The following is a 17,334-nucleotide window of genomic DNA, read 5'->3' as shown; positions in this document are numbered from 1 at the left end:
CACAAAACCAGGCGACACTCCACGGATTTAGTGAGAAAGTTAAATATTTTATGAAAAAAACAACATGTTGTTTTTTTCATAAAATATTTAACTTTTTCACTAAATCCGTGGAGTGCCGCCTGGTTTTGTGACACGGGGTCAGTGTACATCTGTCCCCCACCATCGCAAGCCTTTCACTGTGCATACTTGAAGGAGGGCACCCCGGTCATACGTTGTGATAATTGAGTGCCAGCTACACCGCAAAGATATATATATATATATATATATATATATATATCAAACAAATACTCTCCCTTTGCGCTAATTTGTAAAACCTGTCACCCTGAATAAATACGTACGTAAACTATTTGGTATAGGCAGCCTGATTCAACTAAGTCCCCTGTTAGAAGGGACTGGAAATAAGGAATATAAAACAATAGAAGAATTGGCGCCAGGGGGTCGCATCAACTCCCACTATTCCAACCCCTAATTGGTTAATACTTTTTAAAAAAAATAACAACATGTTCCATCATAAAACATTTATTAAAAACATTCAAATTAATACAGAGGAGATATATTATTCCACACTTTAAGATGTATGACTCTTAGCGCTGAATACAAATGTTGAAGGATCACAACAATCTCCTCCTTCTCCTTATAGTTGGTTCGGAGATAGCTTCACAACACAGACATTCCAACGCGTTTAGTCTTATACAAAAGACTTCATCAGGGGTATCTCTACAATTGTAAAAAAATCTTATCAGAACTAAAAATAATTGTTCCTTAATAAAAATGCATAATACATTCAATCAAAATATATGAGGAACATATCATTATAATAGAACAAGGATATATCAGAGCAGACAGAATGAAAAGGAAGAAAATTACAATTGAATCTTGGGTCCTACCTCAAGCAGCTGAGAAGTACAGTAGTTTATACAAACAGTATAATGCGACAAAACTTGTTCATACATGCATGATGGAAACTTAAATATAACACCGAGGCTTTCTGATGAACAATCAGTGTGGCCTAATTGGAAAAATATTGACCTCATCATATATACTGAGTGTTCATATTATATATGTAATGAAAATATATCATAATGTCCCCTCACATACCTTGTGGTGAGATAACTTGTACAAAAATTCGGAAACCAAGGTACTGAAGGGTCACTTAGAAAGGAAACCTAATAAATTCATATTTAGGGCAAATTAGTGAATGGTCATTATCAGATATTTAATTAGTCAATGATGTCAGTTTTGACTTAGGATAATTGATGCATTTTATAATGAAACCGTATTTAAAGAACAACCTCCCTTTTTAGGTATAACATTTATTGGAGGTTTTTAAGACAAAAAACTCTATTGCTGATCACTACTACCATTCTGGCCCATAGCAATTATATACTCTGAGTCCAGCTGTTTCATTGATTGACATAATGAAAGTGCTGATCTTTAAACCCAGACTCTAAAAGTGCTGGAATGAATTATCAAAGAATAAACTTTTAATTACATACTGTCACAAAATCAAAAGAGATGTGAAAGTGAATATATCCAACCATTGAAAGCACTAAAGTGCAATATTGCAAATATACATGAATAAAATATACATAGTGACATTTACATATTTAAACAGAGCTTTGTTCAGAATAATGCCATATTCCCTCACCTTCTATACATCTGCAGTGGACGCTCAGTACCTGTGCAATGAAGCACCAGACTAGATGTTACCCCTTATAAAGGGAAAGGTGATGATGTCATCACATATCCTATTTTGATTGGTGCACAAATAAAGGCTAATTATAGCCTGATTATTAATGGTATAAACTAACCAACCTATGAACTTTATCCTCTTATCATTAGGATTAATTCACTATAATAATCCTCACCCTTATATCCACCCAATATAAGTAAAAGTTGAATTGTTATATGACCCACAATGCATTGCAGTGTGAGTCTCAGTGAAAGCTGCTTTTGTGAATGAATTACAGTATTAGTAGCCAATCACTGTGTACACAGTGATTGGCTACTAATACTGTAATTAATTCACAAAAGCAGCTTTCACTGAGACTCACACTGCAATGCATTGTGGGTCATATAACAATTCAACTTTTACTTATATTGGGTGGATATAAGGGTGAGGATTATTATAGTGAATTAATCCTAATAAGAGGATAAAGTTCATAGGTTGGTTAGTTTATACCATTAATAATCAGGCTATAATTAGCCTTTATTTGTGCACCAATCAAAATAGGATATGTGATGACATCATCACCTTTCCCTTTATAAGGGGTAACATCTAGTCTGGTGCTTCATTGCACAGGTACTGAGCGTCCACTGCAGATGTATAGAAGGTGAGGGAATATGGCATCATTCTGAACAAAGCTCTATTTAAATATGTAAATGTCACTATGTATATTTTATTCATGTATATTTGCAATATTGCACTTTAGTGCTTTCAATGGTTGGATATATTCACTTTCACATCTCTTTTGATTTTGTGACAGTATGTAATTAAAAGTTTATTCTTTGATAATTCATTCCAGCACTTTTAGAGTCTGGGTTTAAAGATCAGCACTTTCATTATGTCAATCAATGAAACGGCAGGACTCATTAGAGTATTTAATTGCTATGGGCCAGAATGGTAGTAGTGATCAGCAATAGAGTTTTTTGTCTTAAAAACCTCCAATAAATGTTATACCTAAAAAGGGAGGTTGTTCTTTAAATACGGTTTCATTATAAAATGCATCAATTATCCTAAGTCAAAACTGATATCATTGACTAATTAAATATCTGATAATGACCATTCACTAATTTGCCCTAAATATGAATTTATTAGGTTTCCTTTCTAAGTGACCCTTCAGTACCTTGGTTTCCGAATTTTTGTACAAGTTCTCTCACCACAAGGTATGTGAGGGGACATTATGATATATTTTTATTACATATATAATATGAACACTCCGTATATACGATGAGGTCAATATTTTTCCAATTAGGCCACACTGATTGTTCATCAGAAAGCCTCGGTGTTATATTGAAGTTTCCATCATGCATGTATGAACAAGTTTTGTCGCATTATACTGTTTGTATAAACTACTGTACTTAGCTGCTTGAGGTAGGACCCAAGATTCAATTGTAATTTTCTTCCTTTTCATTCTGTCTGCTCTGATATATCCTTGTTCTATTATAATGATATGTTCCTCATATATTTTGATTGAATGTATTATGCATTTTTATTAAGGAACAATTATTTTTAGTTCTGATAAGATTTTTTACAATTGTAGAGATACCCCTGATGTAGTCTTTTGTATAAGACGAAACGCGTTGGAATGTCTGTGTTGTGAAGCTATCTCCGAACCAACTATAAGGAGAAGGAGGAGATTGTTGTGATCCTTCAACATTTGTATTCAGCGCTAAGAGTCATACATCTTAAAGTGTGGAATAATATATCTCCTCTGTATTAATTTGAATTTTTTTAATAAATGTTTTATGATGGAACATGTTGTTATTTTTTTTTAAAGTATTAACCAATTAGGGGTTGGAATAGTGGGAGTTGATGCGACCCCCTGGCGCCAATTCTTCTAATGTTTTATATATATATATATATATATATATATATATATATAATATAAAATGTCCCCTCCAGTATGAAGCATAGTAGCGCCCCGTTGAAAGGAATAGGTGCATCAGTAGGTTCTGCATCAGTAAGCCGTTATTTTTATTTTTTTGCACACTCTGATGTAAGTGGTCTTGAAACATCTGCTTACTTATGCGCAGTCTACGGATCTAATCAAAACCGTGGAGCGCCACCTATTTCTTTCAACAGGGGCTATTATGCTCCATACTGGAGGGGACCTATTGAATAATGAATTGATGAAGGGCATCCCAGTACTTACCAATTATCCATCAATGTTTTCTTTTGTATATGGGGGTCACCAATGCTATCTGTAGTATATGGTGAGCATATGGGTAAAGGGTGACTGCTGTCCACTGACAGGGATTGCCATGAAGAGACTTTGCCAGAAAGGCTGTTTTCACCCCTGATGATCAGGAAAAGGAGGATCCCCCCCCCCTTCCTCCTCCCACCCACCCCCACCCTCTCATTTATTTAAGTCCCTGGCTTCTTCACTCTCAGATTGTCTTGCTCTTGTCGCCAGCGTCAGGGATCTGATATAACAATCTTGTGACCTTCCCCGTGTAAAAACAAAGGGAGGAAAGGATTATCCGCTCCACCATATGCTGCAGTACTGGTGTGGGCGAAGGTTAATAAAGACTCTTCGCAGGGCCGGAACTAGGATTTTTGTCACCCGGGGCAAGGTAGTCATTTGACCCCCCCCCCCCCCGCACAAAAAAAAAAATATTTTACAATAAATAAATAAAAATAATAAAATAAAATAAAAAAAATAAATGAATAAAAATATTATATATATATATATATATATATATCTCTTTCAGAACTTTTTTACCTGAGAAACTGCCTTTTCTAACATACATTTCATATCCAGGAAAAAGTGTCCCCATTTTACACAGTACAACAGGCAAGTGTCCCCATTCCCCATTTTACACATTGCGGCAGACAGGTGTCCCCATTTTACACATTGCGGCAGGAAAAAGTGTCCCCATTTTACACATTGCGGCAGGAAAAAGTGTCCCCATTTTACACATTGCGGCAGGCACAGGTCCCCATTTTACACAGTACGCTGGCAAGTGTCCCCATTTTACACATAGCGGCAGGCACAGGTCCCCATTTTACACAGTACGCTGGCAAGTGTCCCCATTTTACACATTGCGGCAGGCACAGGTCCCCATTTTACACATTGCGGCAGGCACAGGTCCCCATTTTACACAGTACGCTGGCAAGTGTCCCCATTTTACACATAGCGGCAGGCACAGGTCCCCATTTTACACAGTACGCTGGCAAGTGTCCCCATTTTACACATTGCGGCAGGCACAGGTCCCCATTTTACACAGTACGCTGGCAAGTGTCCCCATTTTACACACAGTGGCAGGCACAGGTCCCCATTTTACACAGTACGCTGGCAAGTGTCCCCATTTTACACATTGCGGCAGGCACAGGTCCCCATTTTACACATTGCGGCAGGCACAGGTCCCCATTTTACACAGTACGCTGGCAAGTGTCCCCATTTTACACATTGCGGCAGGCACAGGTCCCCATTTTACACAGTACGCTGGCAAGTGTCCCCATTTTACACACAGTGGCAGGCACAGGTCCCCATTTTACACAGTACGCTGGCAAGTGTCCCCATTTTACACATTGCGGCAGGCACAGGTCCCCATTTTACACATTGCGGCAGGCACAGGTCCCCATTTTACACAGTACGCTGGCAAGTGTCCCCATTTTACACATAGCGGCAGGCACAGGTCCCCATTTTACACAGTACGCTGGCAAGTGTCCCCATTTTACACATTGCGGCAGGCACAGGTCCCCATTTTACACAGTACGCTGGCAAGTGTCCCCATTTTACACATTGCGGCAGGCACAGGTCCCCATTTTACACAGTACGCTGGCAAGTGTCCCCATTTTACACACAGTGGCAGGCACAGGTCCCCATTTTACACAGTACGCTGGCAAGTGTCCCCATTTTACACATTGCGGCAGGCACAGGTCCCCATTTTACACATTGCGGCAGGCACAGGTCCCCATTTTACACAGTACGCTGGCAAGTGTCCCCATTTTACACATTGCGGCAGGCACAGGTCCCCATTTTACACAGTACGCTGGCAAGTGTCCCCATTTTACACACAGTGGCAGGCACAGGTCCCCATTTTACACAGTACGCTGGCAAGTGTCCCCATTTTCTCTATCGTCCTAGTGGATGCTGGGGTTCCTGAAAGGACCATGGGGAATAGCGGCTCCGCAGGAGACAGGGCACAAAAAGTAAAGCTTTAGGATCAGGTGGTGTGTACTGGCTCCTCCCCCTATGACCCTCCTCCAAGCCAGTTAGATTTTTGTGCCCGGCCGAGAAGGGTGCAATCTAGGTGGCTCTCATAAAGAGCTGCTTAGAGAAAGTTTAGCTTAGGTTTTTTATTTTACAGTGAGTCCTGCTGGCAACAGGATCACTGCAACGAGGGACTTAGGGGAGAAGAAGTGAACTCACCTGCGTGCAGGATGGATTGGCTTCTTGGCTACTGGACATCAGCTCCAGAGGGACGATCACAGGTACAGCCTGGATGGTCACCGGAGCCTTGCCGCCGGCCCCCTTGCAGATGCTGAAGTAAGAAGAGGTCCAGAATCGGCGGCAGAAGACTCCTCAGTCTTCTTCAGGTAGCGCACAGCACTGCAGCTGTGCGCCATTTTCCTCTCAGCACACTTCACACGGCAGTCACTGAGGGTGCAGGGCGCTGGGAGGGGGGCGCCCTGGGAGGCAAATGAATACCTATTTTGGCTAAAAATACCTCACATATAGCCTCCGGAGGCTATATGGAGATATTTAACCCCTGCCAGAATCCGTTAAGAGCGGGAGACGAGGCCGCCGAAAAAGGGGCGGGGCCTATCTCCTCAGCACACAGCGCCATTTTCCCTCACAGAAAGGCTGGAGGGAAGGCTCCCAGGCTCTCCCCTGCACTGCACTACAGAAACAGGGTTAAAACAGAGAGGGGGGGCACTAATTTGGCGATATACTTATATATAAAAAGATGCTATAAGGGAAAACACTTATATAAGGTTGTCCCTATATAATTATAGCGTTTTTGGTGTGTGCTGGCAAACTCTCCCTCTGTCTCTCCAAAGGGCTAGTGGGTCCTGTCCTCTATCAGAGCATTCCCTGTGTGTGTGCTGTGTGTCGGTACGTGTGTGTCGACAGGTAGGAGGACGATGTTGGTGAGGAGGCGGAGCAATTGCCTGTAATGGTGATGTCACTCTCTAGGGAGTCGACACCGGAATGGATGGCTTATTTAGGAAATTACGTGATAATGTCAACACGCTGCAAGGTCGGTTGACGACATGAGACGGCCGACAAACAATTAGTAAGGTTCAGACGTCTCAAAAACACCGTCAGGGGTTTTAAAACGCCCGTTTACTTTAGTCGGTCGACACAGACACAGACAGGGACACTGAATCCAGTGTCGACGGTGAATAAACAAACGTATTCCTTATTAGGGCCACACGTTAAAGGCAATGAAGGAGGTGTTACGTATTTCTGATACTACAAGTACCACAAAAGAGGGTATTATGTGGGATGTGAAAAAACTACCATAGTTTTTCCTGAATCAGATAAATTAAATAAAGTGTGTGATGATGCGTGGGTTCCCCCCGATAGAAAATTATGGGCGGTATACCCTTTCCCGCCAGAAGTTAGGGCGCGTTGGGAAACACCTCTTAAGGTGGATAAGGCGCTCACACGCTTATCAAAACAAGTGGCGGTACCGTCTATAGATAGGGCCGTCCTCAAGGACCAGCTGACAAGGCTGGAAAATATAATAAAAAGTATATACACACATACTGGTGTTATACTGCGGCCAGCGATCGCCTCAGCCTGGATGTGCAGAGCTAGGGTGGCTTGGTCGGATTCCCTGACTAAAAATATTGATACCCTTGACAGGGACAGTATTTTATTGACTATAGAGCATTTAAAGGATGCATTTCTATATATGCGAGATGCACAGAGGGATATTTGCACTCTGGCATCATGAATAAACGCGATGTCCATAACTGCCAGAAGATGTTATGGACACGACAGTGGTCAGGTGATGCAGATTCCAAACGGCACAGTATGGCCGTATAAAGGAAGAGGAGTTATTTGGGGTCGGTCCATCGGACCTGGTGGTCACGGCAACTGCTGGAAAATCCACCGTTTTTTACCCTAAGTCACATCTCTGCAGAAAAAGACACCGTCTTTTCAGCCTCAGTCCTCTCGTCCCTATAAGATCATATCTGCCCAGGGATAGAGGAAAGGGAAGAAGACTGCAGCAGGCAGCCCATTCCCAGGAACAGAAGCGTTCCACCGCGTCTGACAAGTTCTCAGCATGGCGCTGAGACCGTACAGGAACCCTGGATCCTACAAGTAGTATCCCGGGGGTACAGATGGGAATGTCGAGACGTTTCCCCTTCACAGGCTCCTGAAGTCTGCTTTACCAAGGTCTCCCTCCGACAAGGAGGTAGTATGGAAAAAAATTCACAAGCTGTATTCCCAGCAGGTGATAATTAAATTACCCCTCCTACTGCAGAAAAGGGGTATTATTCCACACTATATTGTGGTACTGAAGCCAGAAGGCTAGGTGAGACTTATTCTAAAAATATTTTTTTGAACACTTACAAAGGTTCAAATTAAGATGAAGTCACTCAGAGCAGTGATAACGAACCAGGAAGAAGGGGACTATATAGTGTCCCGGGACATCAGGGATGCTTACCTCTATGTCTCAAATTTGCCCTTCTCACTAAGGGTACCTCAGGTTCGTGGTGCAGAACTGTCACTATCAGTTTCAGACGCTGCCGTTTGGATTGTCCACGGCACCCCGGGGTCTTTACCAAGGTAATGGCCGAATTGATGATTCTTCTTCGAAGAAAAGGCGTCTTAATTATCCCTTACTTGGACGATCTCCTGATAGGGGCATAGTCCAGGGAACAGTTGGAGGTCGGAGTAGCACTATCTCGGATACTGCTACAATCAGCACGGGTGGATTCTAAATATTCCAAAATCGCAGCTGATCCCGACGACACGTCTGCTGTGCCTAGGGATGATTCTGGACACAGTCCAGAAAAAGGTGTTTCTCCCGGAAGAGAAAGCCAGGGAGTTATCCAAGCAAGTCAGGAACCTCCTAAAAATAGTGCATCATTGCACAAGGGTCCTGGTAAAAATGGTGGCTTCCTACGAAGCAATTCCATTCGGCAGATTTCACGTAAGAACTTTTCAGTGGGATCTGCTGGACAAATGGTCCGGATCGCATCTTCAGATGCATCAGCGGATAACCCAATATCCAAGGACAAGGGTGTCTCTCCTGTGGTGGTTATAGAGTGCTCATCTTCTAGAGGGCCGCAGATTCGGCATTCAGGATTGGATGCTGGTGACCACGGAGCCCAGCCCGAGAGGCTGGGGAGCAGTCACACAAGGGAAAAATTTCCAGGGAGTGTGATCAAGTATGGAGACTTTTCTCCACATAAATATACTGGAGCTAAGGGTAAATTTATAATGCTCTAAGCTTAGCAAGACCTCTGCTTCAAGGTCAGCCGGTATTGATCCAGTGGGAAAAACATCACGGCAGTCGCCCACGTAAACAGACAGGGCGACACAAGAAGCAGGAGGGCAATCGCAGAAACTGCAAGGACTTTTCGCTGGGCGGAAAATCATGTGATAACACTGTCAGCAGTGTTTCATCCCGGGAATGGAAACTGGGAAGCAGACTTCCTCAGCACGACCTCCACCCGGGAGAGTGGAAACTTCATTGAGAAGTTTTTTCCACATGATTGTAAACCGTTGGGAAATACCAAAGGTGGACATGATGGCGTCCCGTCTGAACAAAAAACGGGACAGGTATTGCGCCAGGTCAAGAGACCCTCAGGCAATAGATGTGGACGTTCTGGTAACACCGTGGGTGTACCAGTCGGTGTATGTGTTCCCTCCTCTGCTTCTCATACCTAAGGTGCTGAGAATTATAAGACGTAGAGGAGTAAGAACTATACTCATGGCTCCGGATTGGCCAAGAAGGACTTGGTACCCGGAACTTCAAGAGATGCTTACAGAGGTCTTATGGCCTCTGCCGCTAAGAAGGGACTTGCTTCAGCAAGTACCATGTCTGTTCCAAGACTTACCGCAGCTGCGTTTGTCGGCATGGCGATGGAAAGCCGGATCCTAAGGGAAAAAGGCATTCCGGAAGAGGTCATTCCTACCCTGGTCAAAGCCAGAAAGGAGGTGACCGCACAACATTATCACCACGTGTGGCGAAAATATGTTGCGTGGTGTGAGGCCAGGAAGGCCCCACAAAGAAATTTCAACTCGGTCGTTTCCTGCATTTCCTGCAAACAGGAGTGTCTATGGGCCTCAAATTGGGGTCCATTAAGGTTCAAATTCGGCCCTGTAAATTTTCTTCCAGAAAGAATTGGCTTCAGTTCCTGAAGTCAAGAAGTTTGTCAAGGGAGTATTGCATATACAAACCCCTTTTTGTGCCTCCAGTGGCACTGTGGGATCTCAACGTAGTTCTGGGATTCCTCAAATCACATTGGTTTAAAACCAGTCAAATATGTGGATTTGAAGCATCTCACATAAAAAGTGACCATGCTCTTGGCCCTGGCCTGGACCAGGCGAGTGTCAAATTGGTGGTTTTTTTCTCAAAAAAGCCCATATCTGTTTGTCCATTCGGACAGGGCAGAGCTGCGGACTCGTCCCCAGTTCTCTCCCTAAGGTGGTGTCAGTGTTTCACCTGAACCAGCTTTTTGTGGTGCCTTGCACCTACTAGGGACTTGGAGGACTCCAAGTTGCTAGAAGTTGTCAGGGCCCTGAAAATATGTTCCAGGACAGCTGGAGTCAGAAAATCTGACTCGCTGTTTATACTGTATGCACCCAACAAGTTGGGTGCGCCTGCTTCTAAGCAGTCGATTGCTCGTTGGATTTGTAACACAATTCAACTTGCACATTCTGAGGCAGGCCTGCCACAGTCTAAATCTGTTAAGGCCCATTCCACAAGGAAGGTGGGCTCATCTTGGGCGGCTGCCCGAGAGGTCTCGGCATTACAACTCTGCCGAGCAGCTACGTGGTCAGGGGAGAACACGTTTGTAAAATTCTACAAATTTGATACCCTGGCAAAAGAGGACCTGGAGTTCTCTCATTCGGTGCTGCAGAGTCATCCGCACTCTCCCGCCCGTTTGGGAGCTTTGGTATAATCCCCATGGTCCTTTCAGGAACCCCAGCATCCACTAGGACGATAGAGAAAATAAGAATTTACTTACCGATAATTCTATTTCTCGGAGTCCGTAGTGGATGCTGGGCGCCCATCCCAAGTGCGGATTATCTGCAATACTTGTACATAGTTACAAAAATCGGGTTATTATTGTTGTGAGCCATCTTTTCAGAGGCTCCGCTGTTATCATACTGTTAACTGGGTTTAGATCACAAGTTGTACGGTGTGATTGGTGTGGCTGGTATGAGTCTTACCCGGGATTCAAAATTCCTCCCTTATTGTGTACGCTCGTCCGGGCACAGTACCTAACTGGCTTGGAGGAGGGTCATAGGGGGAGGAGCCAGTACACACCACCTGATCCTAAAGCTTTACTTTTTGTGCCCTGTCTCCTGCGGAGCCGCTATTCCCCATGGTCCTTTCAGGAACCCCAGCATCCACTACGGACTCCGAGAAATAGAATTATCGGTAAGTAAATTCTTATTTTACACATTGCGGCAGGCACAGGTCCCCATTTTACACATTGCGGCAGGCACAGGTCCCCATTTTACACAGTACGCTGGCAAGTGTCCCCATTTTACACATAGCGGCAGGCACAGGTCCCCATTTTACACAGTACGCTGGCAAGTGTCCCCATTTTACACATTGCGGCAGGCACAGGTCCCCATTTTACACAGTACGCTGGCAAGTGTCCCCATTTTACACATAGCGGCAGGCACAGGTCCCCATTTTACACAGTACGCTGGCAAGTGTCCCCATTTTACACATTGCGGCAGGCACAGGTCCCCATTTTACACATTGCGGCAGGCACAGGTCCCCATTTTACACAGTACGCTGGCAAGTGTCCCCATTTTACACATTGCAGCAGGCACAGGTCCCCATTTTACACAGTACGCTGGCAAGTGTCCCCATTTTACACATAGCGGCAGGCACAGGTCCCCATTTTACACAGTACGCTGGCAAGTGTCCCCATTTTACACATTGCGGCAGGCACAGGTCCCCATTTTACACAGTACGCTGGCAAGTGTCCCCATTTTACACATAGCGGCAGGCACAGGTCCCCATTTTACACAGTACGCTGGCAAGTGTCCCCATTTTACACATAGCGGCAGGCACAGGTCCCCATTTTACACACAGCGGCAGGCACAGGTCCCCATTTTACACATAGCGGCAGGCACAGGTCCCCATTTTACACATTGCGGCAGGTGGTGGAGGGAGAGAGAGAGAGAGGAAGGGAGAGGGGCTGACTTACATTTGAAGCGGTTCTCGCCGCTCTTCAGCCGCCTCTCCCTCCTCGTCTGCGCGGCTCCGGGCTCCCCCTTCTCCCTCCTCCGGCGGGGTTTCGTGGAATGACGCGTTTGCGCCGTGACGTCACGACGCAATCGCGTCATTCCGCGAAACCCCGCCCCCCGAGCTGGGCACTCGGGAGAAGGGGGTTTAAAAGTATGTACCGCGGCGGGTGTTAGGGGGTCTCGGCGCCCCCTCCAATCTGGCGCCCAGGTCGCCTGCCCCCCTAGCCCCCCCCTAGTTTCGGCCCTGCTCTTCGGAAACTGTCCACCCCCATTCTCACTTCTGCTGTGTCATCTGATTCATGCCCTATATACACAGCACTCACTCCACACAGGGTTTCAGTATTCATGTACAGTGCAAAATAGTCTTATCCTGATTTGATTTACTAGGTTGCACTGTACATGAATAATACTGATACCTCGTATGCAGTGAGGCCGTGCACCCTTCCCATTTAGAAAAGAGTCTCTAATTTGGGGTTCGGGTTGGGACCAGGATGGTGGGGTCCAAAGCAACCTAGGCCCACCACTCACTAGTTCCGTCACTGAGTTAACATTCAGTTTTCTCCTTCGTCCTAGAGGATGCTGGGGACTCCAAAAGGACCATGGGGTATAGACGGGATCCGCAGGAGACATAGGCACTTTAAGACTTTAAATGGGTGTGAACTGGCTCCTCCCTCTATGCCCCTCTTCCAGACCTCAGTTAGATTCTGTGCCCAGAGAGACTAGACACACACTAGGGGAGCTCTACAGAGTTTCTCTAGAAAAGACTTTCTAGGTTTATTGTTTTCAGGGAGCACTGCTGGCAAACAGGCTCCCTGCTTCGTGGGACTGAGGGGAGAGAAGCAGACTTCTGTGAGTTAAAGGCTCTGCTTCTTAGGCTACTGGACACCATTAGCTCCAGAGGGTCTGATCACTTGGTATAGCCTAGCTGCTTGTTCCCGGAGCCGCGCCGCCGTCCCCCTCACAGAGCCAGAAGAGAGAAGCCAGGTGAGTAACCGAAGCAAAGAAGACTTCAGTGAAGACGGCAGAAGACATCAGTCTCGGAGGTGCCGCGCAGCGGTCGCGCTGTGCGCCATTGCTCCCGCTCACAAACTGCACTACACGGGTGCAGGGCGTAGGGGAAGGGGGGCCCCTGGGCAGCAATAAAACCTCTTTTTAGATCTGGCAAAGAGGTATACAGTGCGCAGGCACTGTATACAGACCCCCACCAGTATAAAAATAAGCGGGACACAAGCGCGCCATTTAGGGGGCGGGGTTTTGTCCTTCCAGCTCTTATCAGCGCCATCTTTTCTCTTCACAGCAAGCTGCAGAGACGCCGGTCCTGGCCCTTCACTTCTGTCACAAGTAACAGGGTGCAAAAACGGGGGGGGCACAGCATATTTGGTGTTGAAAATATATATATATATATATATGTGTGTGTATATATATATATATATATGTGTGTGTATATATATATATATATATAAGCGCTGCAAGGTCTGGGGCATTGTATATTCCTTCAGACCGGGTGAGGCGCTGGGTGTAAGCTGGCAAACTCCCTCTCTGTCTCTCTGAAGGGCCTTACTGTGGGTCTGTTCCCTATAGCCCAGTGTGATAGTGGGTGTCGGTACGCGTGTGTCGACATGTCTGAGGCTGAATGATCTTCCCAGGAGGAGGCTGGTGTGGGGGCAGAACAGAATGTGGGAGTGACTCTGTCGGCACCACCGACTGCTGATTGGGTAGATATGTGGAGTGTCTTAAATGCAAGTGTGGCTTCGTTGCATAAGAGATTAGACAAATCTGAGTCTCAGAACCAAGCATGGACACAATCCATGGAAGATGTTTTGTCACAAAGTCAGACCCCCTCAGGGTCACAGAAACGTTTGTTTACCCAGATAGCAGACACAGATACCGACACGGATTCGGACTCCTATGTCGACTATGGTGATGCCAGGTTGAATCCTAAACTGGCTAAGAGCATTCAGTACATGATTGTGGTAATAAAAGAAGTGTTATATATCACGGAAGACCCTGCTGTTCCTGAGACAAAGGTCTGTATGTTTAAAGGAAAGATACCTCCTGTAACGTTTCCTCCCTCTCATGAACTGAATACTCTTTTTGAAAAGGCTTGGGAAATTCCTGACAAAAAGTTGCTGATTCCCAAGAGAATTATTATGGCATACCTGTTTCCCTCTGAGGATAGGAAAAAGTGGGAGTCTACCCCCAATGTGGACAAGGCTCTAGCACGGCTGTCCAAGAAGGTGGTGCTCCCGTCCCCTGACACGGCGGCCCTAAAGGATCCTGCGGATCGTAAGCAGGAAACTACCTTGAAATCTATTTGTCACTACGGGTACACTGCTCAGACCTGCAGTTGCATCAGCATGGGTGAGTAGTGCAATTGAAAAGTGAGCAGATAACTTATTATCTGACTTGGACACCCTGGATAGGGATAGCGTTCTTTTGACGCTGGGTCATATCAGGGACGCTGCAGTCTATCTAAGGGAGGCTGCGAGAGATATTGGCCTCTTGGGATCAAGGGCCAATGCCATGGCAATCTCGGTTAGGAGAGCATTATGGACTCATCAATGGAATGATGATGCTGACTCTAAGAGGGCTATTTAGGCGTTGCCGTATAAAGGTGGTGTTTTGTTTGGTGAGGGACTCGCGGACCTGGTATCTACAGCTACCGCGGGTAAGTCATCTTTTATACCTTTTGTCCCTCCACAGCAAAAGAAAACGCCTCAGTATCAGATGCAGTCCTTTCGGTCTAGTAAATTCAAAAAAGGACGAGGGTCCTCCTTCCTTGCTGCTAGAGGTAAGGGAAGGGGAAAAAGATCACCGGCTGTGGCAAGCTCCCAGGAGCAGAAGTCCTCCCCGGCTTCTGCCAAGTCCACTGCATGATGCTGGGGCTCCGCTGCGGGAGTCTGCACCGGTGGGGCACGTCTTCAGCTCTTCAGTCTGGTCTGGGCTCACTCAGGACTGGATCCTTGGGTGCTGAAAATTGTGGCCCAAGGATACAAACTGGAGTTTCAAGACGTGCCCCCCACCGATTTTTCAAATCGGCCTTGCCAGCTTCTCTTCCGGAAAGAGAAGTGGTGTGCGCTGCAATACAAAAGCTGTGTCAACAGCAAGTCATTGTCACAGTACCCCCGTCACAATGGGGAGAAGGGTTTTATTCAAGCCTGTTCGTGGTCCCGAAGCCGGATGGCTCGGTCAGACCGATTCTGAACTTAAAATCCCTCAATCTATATTTAAAAAGATTCAAATTCAAGATGGAATCTCTCCGAGCAGTGATTTCCAGTCTGGAAGGGGGGGATTTTATGGTGTCAGTCGACATAAAGAATGCTTACCTACATGTCCCCATATATCCTCCACATCAGGCTTACCTGAGGTTTTCTGTTCAGGATTGTCATTACCAATTTCAGCAGGAACATGGTTGGCTCCTAAATTTGCCAAAGTCACAGTTGATTCCGACAACACGGCTGTCGTTCTTGGGCATGATTCTGGACACGGAACTGCAGAGAATTTTTCTCCAGATGGAAAAAGCTCTGGAAATGCAGAACATGGTCAAGGGGATTCTGAAACCGGCAAGGGTGTCTATTCATCAATGCACTCGGGGTGCTGGGGAAGATGGTGGCGGCCTACAAGGCCATCCCGTTTGGCAGGTTCCATGCCAGGGTTTTTCAGTGGGACCTGTTGGACAGGTGGTCCGGGTCTCACCTACAAATGCACCGGAAGATAAGCCTATCTCCCAGGGCCAGGATTTCTCTGCTGTGGTGGCTCCAAAGTTCTCACCTTCTAGAGGGATGCAGGATCGGGATCAAAGATTGGATCCTAGTAACCACGGATGCAAGTCTCCGAGGTTGGGGAGCAGTCACACACGGACAAAATTTCCAGGGAAAATGGTCTAGCCCGGAGGCTTGTCTGCACATAAACATTCTGGAATTAAGGGCCATCTACAACGGCCTTCTACAAGCAGAACATCTTCTTCGTGGCCTGCCCGTCCTGATTCAGTCGGAAAACATAACAGCAGTGGTGCACATAAACTGCCAGGGCGGAAAAAGGAGCAGAGCCACGATGGCGGAGGCCACAAAAGTTTTTTCGCTGGGCGGAAAAACAGGCAAGCGCTCTGTCGGCGGTCTTCATTCCAGGCGTGGACAACTGGAAAGCAGACTTTCTCAGCAGACACGATCTCCATCCAGGAGAGTGGGGTCTTCATCAAGAGGTCTTTGCAGAAGTGACAAGTCGTTGGGGAATTCCTCAAATAGACATGATGGCGTCTCGCCTCAACAAGAAACTTCAGACATATTGTTCCAGGTCGAGGGACCCTCAAGCAGTAGCAGTGGACGCCCTAGTGACACCGTGGGTGTATCAGTCGGTCTATGTGTTCCCTCCACTTCCACTCATCCCAAAGGTGATACGGATCATAAGAAGAACAAGGGTTCAGGTGATACTCGTTGTTCCAGATTGGCCACGGAGGGCCTGGTATTCGGATCTTCAGGAATTACTCATAGAAGATCCCTGGCCTCTTCCTCTAAGAGGATCTGTTACAGCAAGGGCTGTGCGTGTTCCAAGACTTACCGCGGTTGCGTTTGACGACGTGGTGGTTGAACACAAAATTCTAGCGCGAAAGGTTATTCCCGGTGAAGTTATCCCCACTCTACTGAAAGCTAGGAAGGAGGTATCGGTGAAGCATTACCACCGTATTTGGAGAAAATGTGTATTGGTGTGAATCCAAGAAGGCTCCTACGGAAGAATTTCAGCTGGGTCGGTTTCTCCATTTTTTACAAGCAGGTGTGGATGCAGGCCTGAAGTTAGGCTCAATTAAAGTGCAGATTTCGGCCTTATCAATTTTCTTTCAAAGGGAATTGGCCTCGCTTCCAGAAGTACAGACTTCTGTGAAAGGCGTGCTGCACATCCAACCTCCATTTGTGCCCCCAGTGGCCCCATGGGACCTTAACGTGGTGTTACAGTTCCTTATGTCACATTGGTTTGAACCTTTGCAAACGGTTGAGTTGAAATTTCTCACTTGGAAAGTGGTCATACTATTGGCCTTGGCGTCCGCAAGGCGGGTGTCGGAATTGGTGGCTTTGTCTCACAAAAGCCCCTATTTGATTTTCCACGAGGATAGAGCGGAGTTGAGAGCTCATCAACGATTTCTACCAAAGGTGGTTTCTTCGTTTCACATGAACCAACCTATTGTGGTACCTGTGACTACTGAAGCCTTGGCTGATTC

General features: G+C 46.0%; 1 protein-coding gene and 1 long non-coding RNA gene across 7 annotated transcripts in view; one reads left to right on the top strand and one right to left on the bottom strand.

Moving 5' to 3' along the window:
* Positions 1 to 17,334, top strand: part of NEDD4 (NEDD4 E3 ubiquitin protein ligase) — a 470,501-nt gene that overhangs the window by 290,052 nt on the left and 163,115 nt on the right. The window lies entirely within an intron of this gene.
* Positions 517 to 1,711, bottom strand: LOC134935206 (uncharacterized). Its single transcript, XR_010179984.1, has 3 exons — positions 1,649 to 1,711; positions 1,099 to 1,166; positions 517 to 717 (listed from the first exon to the last, which is right to left on the bottom strand). It is a non-coding gene; the product is annotated as an uncharacterized LOC134935206 (long non-coding RNA).

The sequence above is a fragment of the Pseudophryne corroboree genome, chromosome 6, assembly GCF_028390025.1.
Source record: "Pseudophryne corroboree isolate aPseCor3 chromosome 6, aPseCor3.hap2, whole genome shotgun sequence".
In the NCBI taxonomy this organism is placed as follows: domain Eukaryota; kingdom Metazoa; phylum Chordata; class Amphibia; order Anura; family Myobatrachidae; genus Pseudophryne; species Pseudophryne corroboree.
This window is presented reverse-complemented; position numbering and strand designations above follow the sequence as displayed.